The 13,326-nt window shown below is 34.1% G+C and overlaps 1 pseudogene; it reads right to left on the bottom strand.

Moving 5' to 3' along the window:
* Positions 1-11,480: 11,480 nt before the first annotated feature.
* On the bottom strand, positions 11,481-12,955 carry LOC131071383 (pentatricopeptide repeat-containing protein At5g39710-like; annotated as a pseudogene).
* Between the last annotated feature and the right edge of the window lie 371 nt (positions 12,956-13,326).

The raw sequence follows: 13,326 nt of genomic DNA on the forward strand, positions 1-13,326 counted from the left end.
CAATCAAGTAATCAAATCAAATCTATCTTATTAGTGATGCAGTCACACCATCATTGAAGTTAATATATTAACTCTTATGAAATCGAATCTATCATATCAGTGATGAAATCATGTAATCATTGACATTGGAGTTTTTATCAGAAACTCTTATCAGTCACACAAATCGATCCAATCTATCCTATCAGTGACTCTCATCAATCATGAAGTCATTGCAGTCAATTAAACCTATCAAATCATCAATCCTCAAGTTTATATCATTGATCCTCATCAATCAGGAGGTCAATCAAACTCAATCTAGTAGTAACTCTCATCCATCATGAGGTCACGAAATCAATCAAACCTATCCAATCATCGAATCATGAGTTTATATATCATTGACACTCATAAATCATGAGGGCAATCAAACTCAATCAATCATCTAATTGAGAAAAAACATCAATGCAATCAAGAAATTGACATTTTATTGGGAGATCAAATCAAGTTAATTGACAACAATAATTGTTTAATTTATTAGGAAATGGATCAATTGTCAAAATCTTAAAAATTCAAAACTTAATTTGATTCATCTCCCAAGGGGGCATACTCACATCATTATCCAACCATCAGTGTCTGGGGCAAATGGAAAATTTTATCTGGGGCAAATCAAAAAATTTATCAGCATCATCAAACAAATTTTTTCTTTAAATCAACATGTCACCACACATCAATTCAAAGAGGGGAAAAATGTAGACCTATAAATCTGACCACCTAGTTAAATAAATATTTAATCCATAAAACAATTCTTCTTTTAATTAAATCATATTTAATTAATTCATCCTCAATTCCTCTATTAATTAAATCAATTATTCAATTTATTTAATTTAATTCATTTAACCACATTCTAGCCTTTAATTAAATAAATCACATTTATTTAATTAAATTCCCCCTTTTCCATTTAATTAAATTTCCATTTAATTTAAAATCCAATGGCATTTAAATAAATCAATATTTATTTGAATATCCTTCAAATGCAAGTTGTAACCCACCTTTTTGAAATAAATCAATTTATTTCAATTAAATCCTAAAATCCCTCCCCCACTTGCACTTTCTAGAAAATGCAACTTACAAATTAACCTACCTCCTAATCATGTCTAAACTCCTATTATGGCTTCTTTTAAAGTCTTCAAACCTTAAAAGGTTTCAATATAGAGACTTCTCAAACCTTTAATGACTCCCTTCAAGTCTTCAAGCATTTAATGCTTTATCCCTCTATTTCATTTAAATAAATTAAAAATTTATTGAAATAAAATCCAAAATCCACATGCACATTTAAATAAATTAATATTTATTTAAAATCCTAAGACCCATCCCACTTGCATTCTCCTACAAAATCAACTTGCACGATAATTCTCCTACATTCTTCTAAACCCTTTTAATTAAGCCTCATCCTCTCCTAAACATTTGCACAATCTTAAAACCAAAATAACTCTCAAAGTCTTCCAAAACAATAAAGGCTCTTACAAACATTAAAATCCTTTTTACCCCAAAGTCTTCCCAAGCCTTTAAGGTTTAAATCTAACTAACCCATCTTTGACCCTTGGTTAGAAACTTTCTCTCTAACTCAACCATCCATTTAACCCACAAGGTCTCTTCAAGCATTCATTGCTTTGACCATGGTTATCCCTTTAACCCTTGTACAAGAGTTTATCCTTTGGATAAAAGATTTATCCACTAACTCAACCTTAACCTTACCCCCTAGGGTAACCATCATATCCTCTCAAGCATTTAATGCTCCTTATCTCTCCTCACAAGGCTCCTTATGGTGACTCTTGTCAACATAGGACTGGGTTGAAAGTCTCACATGGATTGAGTATCCTTCAATCATATCCCCTGTTAAGATTACTTAATATTAACCATCCAATTCCCCATTTCTTTTATAAATAGATCTCATTTCCTTCATTATCATCATCCAAGTTTTCATGCATCCAGATTATAGTTCATTTTTTCAAGCTTTTGCCTCTCTTTGTTAACCATCATTTTAAACATTTAGAAGCATGTTAGTATAGTATTTTATCATGTTAGCATAGCTTGTTTAACTTTCATTATCATAGCATAATCACCATCATAACTATCTTTCATTATCATATCATAGATCTTAGTTGCATTTGCATATAGATATTTTATCATCTCATCCCTCATTCTTGGAGTTGTCATTCCAAGAGTCAATTGCTCAATGATCTAAGAGCAATCATGACTCAAGGAATCCTATGAGATCTAGAGATCAATGGAATGGTTTTGAGAGGATATTGGTTTAAAGTTGTTTAACTTGTTTTATCGTTCATATATAATGTTTCATTGTCATGCTTGTTCATTTAGTTCTTAATTGACCACTAACCATCTTTCTTACATACAATAATGACTAAAGATATCATGCAACATCTCAATTTGACCAATATCATACCTACACTACTGTCCTTTAATTAGCAGAAAAATCAGCTATTAAGCTAGGCAATATAATGGAATATATTATGGTGACCCTTGACTCTTGGGAATACCCTGCAAATTTCATGATCTTATCTCCTAAAGCTACTCTAGGAGGATATCTTATAATCTTGGGGAGGCCATGGTTGGCCATCGCAAATGCCTATATAGGTTGTAGATCAGTGGATATGACTATCTTTAGTGGGGATAGTACTAGGAAATTGACTCTCTATCCACCAACTCAACCATATGAAGAATCAAACCGAGCCATTTGGCTTGACCTAGGAGAAGAACAAGAGGAAGAAGTTAAATCTATGGAAAACCTAATGATGCTTGATAAAAGTCCTCTTCTCCAACTACAAGATGAAGATCAAGTTTTAGCCCAAGTGTTGAACAATGAATGTGAGTAGGATATTCAAAATGAGAGCAATCTAAGTTATTCTGCATCTTCATTGCATATGTTATTACCTCAATCTAATCTTTGAAAAAACTTTACATCATTAATAACAACCTTTCTGAGAAACAACAAAAATCTTTGGAAAAAAATTTGCTAGAAAATAAGAAATCATTTTCTTGGGACTACATTGATATGGTAAGATTGGATCCCAAGATTTATACTCATATAATATACATTCATGAGAATGTCGAGCCAATCAGGCAACCACAAAGGAGAGTAAACCCTGTACTTAGGGAGATTGTTAAGATTGAATTACAAAAATTGTTATATGTTGGTTTTATTTACCCAATCTCAGATAGTGAATGGATGTCCCCCTTGGTTATTGTGTGAAAGAAAGGAGGAAAATGGAGAGTATGTGTAGATTACAGGGAATTGCATAAGGCCACAAAGAAGAATCACTTTCCACTACCCTTCATTGATCAAGTTCTAGACTCTATAGTGGGTAAAAAGCATTTTTATTTTCTTGATGGTTTTAGTGGCTATAACCAAATTCAAATAGCACCAAAAGATCAAGAAAAGACCACATTTACCTACCCATGGGGAACCTATGCATACTTTGTTCTTCCATTTGGATTGTGTAATGCTCTAGCAACTTTTCAAAGGTCAGTTTTAAGCATCTTCTCAAATATTTTAAATAATTGTATGGAGATCTATATGGATGACTTCACTACTTATGGAGATGACTTCCAAGAAGCACTTGATAACCTAACTAAAGTTTTAAAAAGGTATCAAGGAGATAACCTTCCATTGGATAGTGAAAAATGTTTTCTCATGATGCAGGAGGGAGTAGTCTTAGGCCACTACATTTCAGCCCACAACATTCAAGTGGATCCAGCTAAAATTGAGGTAATAAAAAATCTTCCAACGCCTACCAAGAAGAAAGATATTCGTAACTTTCTAGGTCATGTTGGTTATTATAGAAGATTTGTCAGGAATTCAAGTACCATAGCAAGTCCCCTATATGGCTTGCTACTCAAAGATGTGGATTTCCAATGGAGCATGTGAGAAGGCATTTCAAGATCTCAAGGTTCTTCTCACCTAAGCACCATTTCTCCAAGGGCCTAAGTGGAACCTTCCATTTTACATCTATATTGATGCCTCTGATCATGCAGTAGGTGCAGTCTTGGCTCAAATTGATGGTAACATTGAAAATGAAGTTTACTATATCAGCAAGAACCTCCAAGGTGCAAAATTGAATTATTCTATCACCAAAAAAGAGATGTTAGATGTGATTTATGTTCTCAACAAATTCAGACACTAAATTACTAGATATCGGATATATGTTTACACAAATGACTCATGAATCAAATACCTCATGAATAAGTTAGTTGTTTTAGGTAGACTTGCTAGATGGCTCCTTATGCAAGAATTTGATATCACCATCATAGATAAACCAAGAAAAACAAATGTTTTAGCAGATTTCTTATCAAGGCTCCAACATCAATCTCAAGAACCTTCTATTGATGATTCCTTCCTAGATAAACTTATATTTGCTATCAGCATTCATACACCCTGGTATGTTGATATAGAAAATTACCTAGTTACTGGTAAAGTACCTTCACATTTCTCACTTAAGGAAAAGAAGTGTTATGCCCTGCATCATGCACCACAACTTTTCACTTACCAAGCTGGGGGGGCCCTTCTTCTTTGCTTTGTTTTCGTTCTATTTTCTTTTCATTTGCACTTCGAAACCATAGGTTTTCGAGATCTCTGAGTGCATTTTGATCCTTTTGTTTCTTTTGCTTTGTTTGGAAACCCCGAAGCCTTCATTTTTTTCCACTTTGGAACTTTGATACTTCAGGATCCTGGAATCCCGAAGTGTCCCTTCGTTGGTTTCTCCTTGTTTTCAGAACTCTGGAATCCTAGAGTCCTGAAGTTTTGTGTTTTCTTCTTGGAACCTCTAGATCCCGAAATTCTAGAATCTCGAGTTCTCTTTTCGTTTTGTTTGTTCTTTCTTCAGAGTTTAGGAACTTCAGAGTTTCAAGGTCATTCTCCTTTTGACCTCCAGAACCCTAGGATCTTGGAACCTTAAAGTTGTTTGCGTGCCTCGGAGCCCCGCGTTGTCGTTTGTTTGTTGTTTGTCTTTGGTTGTCACGCGTATTTTTGGTTTTGTGTCATTACGTGTTGTCGCTCATGCATCTTTATATTTGTGTGTGCAACTTCTTGTTGGTCATTGTTGTCGTCATGTCGTTGCTCGTTTGCATTTTCGCTCTTTGTGGCTTCATCATTTGTTGCCTAATTAGTTTAGGTTAGCGTAGGCGTGAAAGATCTACAAAAATCCAAAAAAATTGAAAAATCTGAAAAATAAATAAAAAAATTGAAAAACCTTTGAAAAATAACAAAAAAATAAAAAAATTGTGAAAAAATACAAAAAGATTAAAAAATTACAAAAAATAATAAATAAATAAAAAGGAAAATTTAAATTTATTTAGATTAAAATTAAATATTAAAATTGATGGAAATTTATATTGATATTTTGATTATTTAAATTTTTTTAAGTTGTTTAAATTTTAACAATGTTTAAAATTTGAATTAATTTTGAATTCTATATATATTGAGAATATTAATATAAATTTGTGTTTAAATTTTAATATTTAAAGTTAGTCTTCATAAGTTTTAATAAACTTGCAATAAAAATTAATATTAATTTAAATTTTAAATTTAAATTTCATTTTAATTGCTTCATAATTTAAATTTTATTTAAACTTCAAAGGCTTGAATATAATTTGAGTTTAAAATTTTAATAAAATTAAAAATTTAAATTTTAAATTTAATGTTAATATTTGAGTGCTTTAGACAACAAATAAAGAAGTCCTCCGAAATTTCGAACTCAGAATCATGGAAGTTCAAAAAATTTGTAAGCCCAAACAGTAAAAAACCTTATGACTAAGAGTCGTGTGCGAGGAAAAAAATGTGCTTCAGTAGCATTACACGGAGATAAAGAAAAAGACAATGAAAAGAAAAAGACAATGAAAAGAAAAATGCAAGAATAACGATTAGAGCAAGCAAGCAAAAAAAATATATTAAGTCAAGCAACATTCATCATATTTTGGAATATGGTGGCTTTTGGCAAAGGGCATTTAAAAAAAAAGAAATTTGGATTTAAATCAACTTTTAGGATTTAAATCAACTTTTATTGATTTAAATTCATTTCTTTTTGTTTGTAAATTAATTATTCCCTTTTTGTTTTTTAAGAAAATCTATATGTGGTCGGGCCATGGAAAGGGATCTTTTAAGAAAAGGGAGTTGATTAAATATTTAACAATGTTTTAATTACTTTGTTAGTGAATTAATTTTAAATATTTTAATGTGTAGGGATAAATATGGAGGGAGATAAGCTCTAGTCAAAATAGAGATCATCAAGATTAAGGGTTCAAGATGCAGTCCAATTAGGGCAAACTCAACATCAAAATTAGAAAGCTCTTGTCAACTGGAACCAATTTTGAATTGCAAAAGAAAAACTTTGTCTTTTTATGCATCAATTGGGGAATCGATCTGATGTTTCTAAAGGGGATTTTTTCAGGGGAAATATCTATATATTGAAGCTAATTGCTCATTATAAGGGGTTAGATGCTCTAAAATTAGACTTTTCATAATTAGGAATTCGGAATTAGAAGTATTTTAAGTGTTGGAAAATTTCTAGAACTTGGTTGAAGGTCATTCTAGATCTTTTTCATTGCATTTTCATGTTAATGTAGCTGGAAGCAATTTGATGTAAGCAAAATCAGACATTTAGTGTGACAAATCTACTAAATAATTGTCCTCATTCGAAGGTGAATATATGAACTTCAATTTGATTTCCTATTTACTTCAATTGTTTTCTTTCATATGATGAATGTTTGGTGTCCTTTTGTTTGATTCAACTTCCCAAATCCGGAGAGAGTTGTGTTTGCATTGCTTCAATCTACGCATGGATATGGCGATTGATGTTAATGTCAATGTAGTTTAGTCTTTCTTTCCATTGAATCTAGCTTCATTAGTATGTTAAATTGCTAATTTGCATGCTGATGTATGTTTATGTTCCAATTTCCTCTAGGTTTAGTTGATATTGTCAGATGGAATGAATGTTGAATGTTTATCATCTTCTTGCATCCCCTTCCTCTTTTGTTATTTCTTTCTTTTTGGTTAGCCTAGTTTTAGTTTAGTTTTTTGACTAATGCAGATAAATCAAAATGTTATGAATCAACAAGCCCCTTAACAGGTACAACTACATCAAGCCACCAAGTTACCCAACATCATCATGACCCAACTAGAGAGACCTTGGAGTTGTTGATCTTTCGAGATTCATTGCTTTTCAAGAGAGTTGGTATGTGCATTCATGTTCTACCTGCTTGTTGGTGAGGGTGCCAAAACCCATCAACAAGAAGATCTTTATAGAAAAGAGTTTTCCATTCACTTGGGTCACTAGATGTTTGTTTTACACCAGACCAGATAATGTTATGAGGAGATGCATCAGAGAAGATGAGACCTATAATATTCTTCATGCCTACCATGATGAACCTTGTGGAGGCCATTTTGCTACCAAAAAGGCAACCATGAAAATTCTTAACGCAGGTTAATATTGACCTACACTCCATAAAGATACCATGAAATATACGAAGAAATGTGATGGATATCATAGGATGGGAAGACCCACCAGGTCCGATGAGATGTCTCTACAACCACAAGTAGTTGTCACACCTTTTGATAAATGGGTAATGGATTTTATAGGTTCAATAGATCCACCCTCTAATGGGAAATCGTATATATTGGTGTGCACTAATTATCTCACCAAATGAGTGGATGTTAGAGCCATGAAACATGTCAAGGATAACAAAGTTGCAAAATTTTTGTATGAAGAAATTTTCACCAGGTATGGGTACCTAGAGAAATTGTTACAGATCAAGGTGCACAGTTCACATCTAATTTGATCACAACATTGGTAGAAGAGTATAATATTCACCACAAGAAGTCTACACCTTATCACCCACAAGCCAATGGGGAAGTTGAAGTGACCAACATAGAAATTATGACCATTCTGACAAAAAAAGGGGAAATTCATAGGAAGGATTGGGCAAACTGCTTGCGGGCTTATAAAAGTTCTTGGAAAACAACTACAAGATTCACTCCTTCTGAACTTGTTTATGAAAAAATAACAACCATGCCTATAGAATTTGAACACAAGACCCTCAGAACTACATTGAACCTAGGGTTGGATTTATCAACAACGCAACAAGAAAGGATACTACAACATAATGCATTGGATGAACTAAGATAGTTAGCTCTACAACATACATCTCCGATTTAGCAACAATGCATCAAGTGGCATGATCAATATATCAAGTCAAAGAAATTTCATGCAAGAGATTGGACTTTATTGTATGATTCTAGATACAAGGATAATCTCAGGAAACTACACACTAGATGGCTTGGGCCATGAAATTGATGAGGTATATTTCAATGGTGCAGTCAAATTGGCCACCATAGATAATATGCAATTCAAATTTTTGATTAATAGCCATCATCTATGCCTCTACAACAAGCCATTAACTAAAGCGGAATTCATGCAACAATTTGATGAGTTCAAATTATCCGCTTCTCCTGTAGCCATTAATGGTCGTCCTCTGGACCCACCACAAGTTTAGAACATTCCCATCTTCACATAATAAAGGCTCCATTTCTACATGGAGTTCATTTCTCTTTATCCATTCCACATCACCTCAACTTCATTCATTTTTCTTATCTTTCACTGTCACCTCCACAATCATATTCTGCTCATGCATATTTTGAAAGCATCTTTTACTCTACACATGCCAACTGTCACTCTAGTGCATCAGGATATCTTCACTTTATCATGTAAGTACTTACTCTTACACTTCATGATTATAATCTTTTGCAACATCTATTATTGTCTTTTTAAAGATGAGAATATTTGTATTTGCATTCATGACTCCTCTTCCGCATTGTGGACACTTGCATCTACCTCAAGTTGGGGTGGGGCAGGGGTAGGCTGGGGGAGGGGAGGGGTAAGGGGTGGGGGGGCGAAGGGTAAGGGAGGGGGGATGGGGTAGTTTGAAATTTGAAAATTTCATTCAAATTATGGCATAAACCTTGGTCACATGCTACCTTGGGTTGGTTGCCCAACTTAAATATTAAATCAATAAATTTAAAAAAGGCTATGTGATCAAAGTCATTTGATTCATCTATCAAACTGATTCCTTGTTTCTTGTGTTGTACTTTCCTTTTGTAAAATTGTGTCATAAGTTTATCTAGTAAGGTTCAGGAAAGAAAGAGTTCCATAATAGAAACTACAAAGAATACCATAAGCGTTTCTTGAAAAACTAGGCATTTGAACTCAACAAGAGTTAAATTTTCAACAACAGGAGGTCCCCCAATTCACCACGAACCTATAGATTTACTTTGGAGGACCAGGATTGTGAGCCTTTGTTTAGAGGATGTGGTTAGTTAGATTACTTCCTTAAACTACATGCTTTAAATGAAGAAGTTGCCTTGGAATTTGCACACACTGAAAGATGACCAAGCAATGGTCAAAGGGTTAAGAGTTCCTATTACAAAACAAAGAATTGTACAAATTATATGCTTACCTATGACTGGAGAACCATTTCCATAGAACAAAGATGCTAGGTCAGCTAGAGCCTAGTTTACAAAGCATGTTGATCCTCCACTGCAAGTTTCTCATCAGGGAACAAGGCAATTGTCATTACCACCACCTTGGGAGCATAGGGTAACATATATCATAATGTATTTGACCTCTGAGGGACACCAATCATAGTTGCACTCCATTTGATTCAAGCTTTTGTGTCATTTAAGGTATGGACATTTGATGAATGTTCTGAATTCCCTTTACAACATGCTGAATTAGATGGCTATGCAAGTGTAGAAAGGTAATATGCAAGCTAGTCTCAACTTTTTTTGTGACTTGAAGATTGTTAGACAATGTGCTAAAGTTGTTTTTATGCATGAGATAGGTTTGTTGGGAAAATGTGGATTAGCAAGCCCACTTAAAAGAAGGCCTATCACCTGAAAATGTAGTCATCTGAAATTGCTAGCGTGGAGATAGGGACATGTTCCATTTTCCTCTACTAGAATGTGGAGTTTTTTAGTAACTATGCATTTACCTATTTAAACAAAGAACCTTTCTTAATTTTATGCAATTTTGGTGCAACCAATTATGAATATTTAATGCTTCTCAAGTGAAGAAAATATCCATAGAGTGTGGGTTTTGACTTACATCAGTGTCACCTATGGGCAAAATACAACCATTTCTTAAATGATACAAAGACTTTCACATGCATGTTAATCATATATTGAAAATTGAAACAAACATGCATAACACAAAGTTCTTTTTGCAACAAACACCTATGAATATAACATGTGCAGAAAAGGCATGCAAATATGACAACTAATATATGATTTTATTTTGCAAATTCTTTGATCAAGACCCATACTTCACAATTGAGCCAAATAAATTTGACGACTTTCAAAACACATCGAGTTGTTGCTGAGCGTGTTGCATGCTCCTTTGGAGTTGGTGAAAGAAAATGAAAAAAGTAATTTGTTTACATTTCAACACTATAATTCAACGTCAAGGATTTAAATTGGAATTCAAAGCATCAAATTTCTCCATCAAATTTTGGATGGAGATGTGAACTGAATATACCTATCCCCTTATATTTGTATAAATTTGAAAAGTGCGTGCTCGAAATTATTTAAAATTATGTTTAAAAATTTGCATGCAAATATATTTATAAATGATAATAGCTTAAAATACCAAGGCAGAAAGTTCACATTCTAATAGCTTAAAATACCAAAGCAGTAAGAAAGCAGTAGGATATTCAGTAATATGAAAGGATCACTCGATTGCTACTTGAGAAGAGAGGTAAAAATACCAAAATCACTTAGATTTGTCAATCACAGTTCAGAAGAAGAACAACTGAAGACAATTCAGTCCTAGTAGGAAAATATAAAGACAATTATGTCTATTGTCAGATTAGTTAGCTGCAAATATTATACATTATCAAAGTAACTTTCTTACCCTTTGCAAGAAATAATTGATTTATACATAAGTAACACTAAAATGAATGCAAAAATATCAATTTCTAGACCTGGGAAAATATGTATCCAAGAGTGATTTTGAATAACTGGCACTCACCAAGACATGAGAACTATGCCACCCTAGAAATAACAAAAGAATCATCACTTACAAAGTCCTTTAATTTTTGCATTTGACGAACTTGAACCAGCCCGTCAAGTATTCGGACAGTTGAATCACCTGGAGCACAACCTTCTTTCTTCATTCGATAAATCACCCAAAATGTTTTTTCAAGGTCATGTCTTTCATGGAAGGTGTCTAATAATATATTGTATGTTATAATGTCTGGAACTAAATGATTTGTTCTCATCTCACTCAACATCGAGAGAGCCATGTTAAGTTTGTTTTCCTTGCACAAAGAAGCAATCAATATACTATAGGTTACAACATCGGGAGCAATACCACCCACTTTCATCTTTGAAAAATACTTCAAAGCCTTATCCAATTCACCAATTTTGCAATGGCTGTCAATTAGACCTTATTAAAGAGTGAATGTGCTCTAGAAAAAACTCCTGCCTTGCACAGGCCATCAATGACTTTGTTGTATGTCACTTCATCAGGTTTCAAATCCCTTGTCGCCATCTCCTCTAAAATCTTCCCTACCATCTTCATTTCTCCTGTTCTACAGAATGCACATATTAGAGTAGTATATGTGATTACATCAGGATGATTTCCCCTATTTTCCATCTCAGAAATAAGTGTAAATGCTTCCATTTCCCTGTTACTGTGACATAAACCATCAATCAGAGTGCTATAGGTAACAACATCTGGGGAGTAGCCTTTGCTTAGTATATTTTTAAACAACTTTTGAGCCTTTTCCACTTCATGCAATTCACATAGGCTGCGTATCAAAGGATTATAAGTAATGACGTCCGGCTGTACACCCCTTCAGGTCATGTTATGAAAACAATCCCAAGCCTTGTCCATCCTGCCATCTTTGCACAATCCATCAATAACCGTACTAAATGTCACTACATCAGGAAAAGGACCAAACTCCATTATTTGTACAAACAGATGGTAGGCTTTGTCTATTTTTCCAGCCTTGCAAAATCCATTTATCAGACTATTATAAGTATAGCTGTCAAGAAAATGATCGTCTTGTAACATTTTACCTACTAATCCTAGAGCTTCATCTATTCTTCTCCTTTGCAAAGACCATCAATCATGGTGTTGTATGTAACAATATCTAGAGTGCAGTAACTATGTTTCATTCCAGCTACTAACCTCAAGGCTTCATCTTCCCTTCCCACCATGCAGAGACCGTTTATTAGGGTATTGCACACAATAATATTAGGAGAAATGCCAGTTTGTATCATCTCAGCAACCAAAACAAGAGCTTCAACTATTCTACCTCTTTTGTATATCTCGTCAATTAGTGTGTTGTATGTAACAATATCTGGAGAGCAGTAACTATTTTTCATTCCAGCTACTAACCTTAGAGCTTCATCTTCCCTTCCCATCTTGCAAAGACCATTAATTAGGGTATTGCATGGAATAATATTAGGAGAAATGCCAGTTTGTATCATCTCAACAAACAAAACAAGAGCTTCAACTACTCTACCTCGTTTGCAGATCCCATCAATTAGGGTGTTGTATGTAACAATATTTGCAGTGCAGTAACTATGTTTCATTCCAACGAGTAACCTTAGGGCTTCATCTTCCCTTCCCACCTTCCAGAGACCATTAATTAGGGTATTGCATGAAATAATATTAGGAGAAATGTCAGCTTGTATCATCTCAGCAAACAAAACAAGGGCTTCATCTACTCTACCTCTTTTACATATCCAATCAATTAGGGTGTTGTATGTAACGATATTAGGGAAACAATGAACGTGCCTCATTCCGTGCGAAATCCCAAGTGCTTCCTCCATTTGATCCCGTTTACATGAAGCCTTTATGAGGGTGTTATAAGTGACAACATCTAGATGTATTTCCATCTCTTTCATTTCAGCAAGAAGGGTGTTGATTCGAGGGATATCACCAGAGTTTCCAAGGCTACCCAAAAGCGCGTTGAAGGATATGACATCGAGAGGACGATGTTAAGTAATGATTGAATGTACAAGGTCCCAGGCCTTGTTCGCATTTCCCAATTTTCAGAGGGCAGTAATATACTCAGTGAAGTGCTTAACATTAAATTTGTGGGTGATGTGAGGAGGGGGTTTGTCCTGTTTGTGTGTATGTTCATGTTGAGATGAGGAGGTTTTGGAGTATTGTTTGGAAGAATGAGGAGGATGAGGATGAGGATGAGGAGAAGGTACTTGTTTAAAGAGGGGGAATCGTATCCATTTGAAGTTGGGGAATCGTATCCATTTGAAGT

Source organism: Cryptomeria japonica, chromosome 2 (assembly GCF_030272615.1).
Source record: "Cryptomeria japonica chromosome 2, Sugi_1.0, whole genome shotgun sequence".
Classification (NCBI taxonomy): domain Eukaryota; kingdom Viridiplantae; phylum Streptophyta; class Pinopsida; order Cupressales; family Cupressaceae; genus Cryptomeria; species Cryptomeria japonica.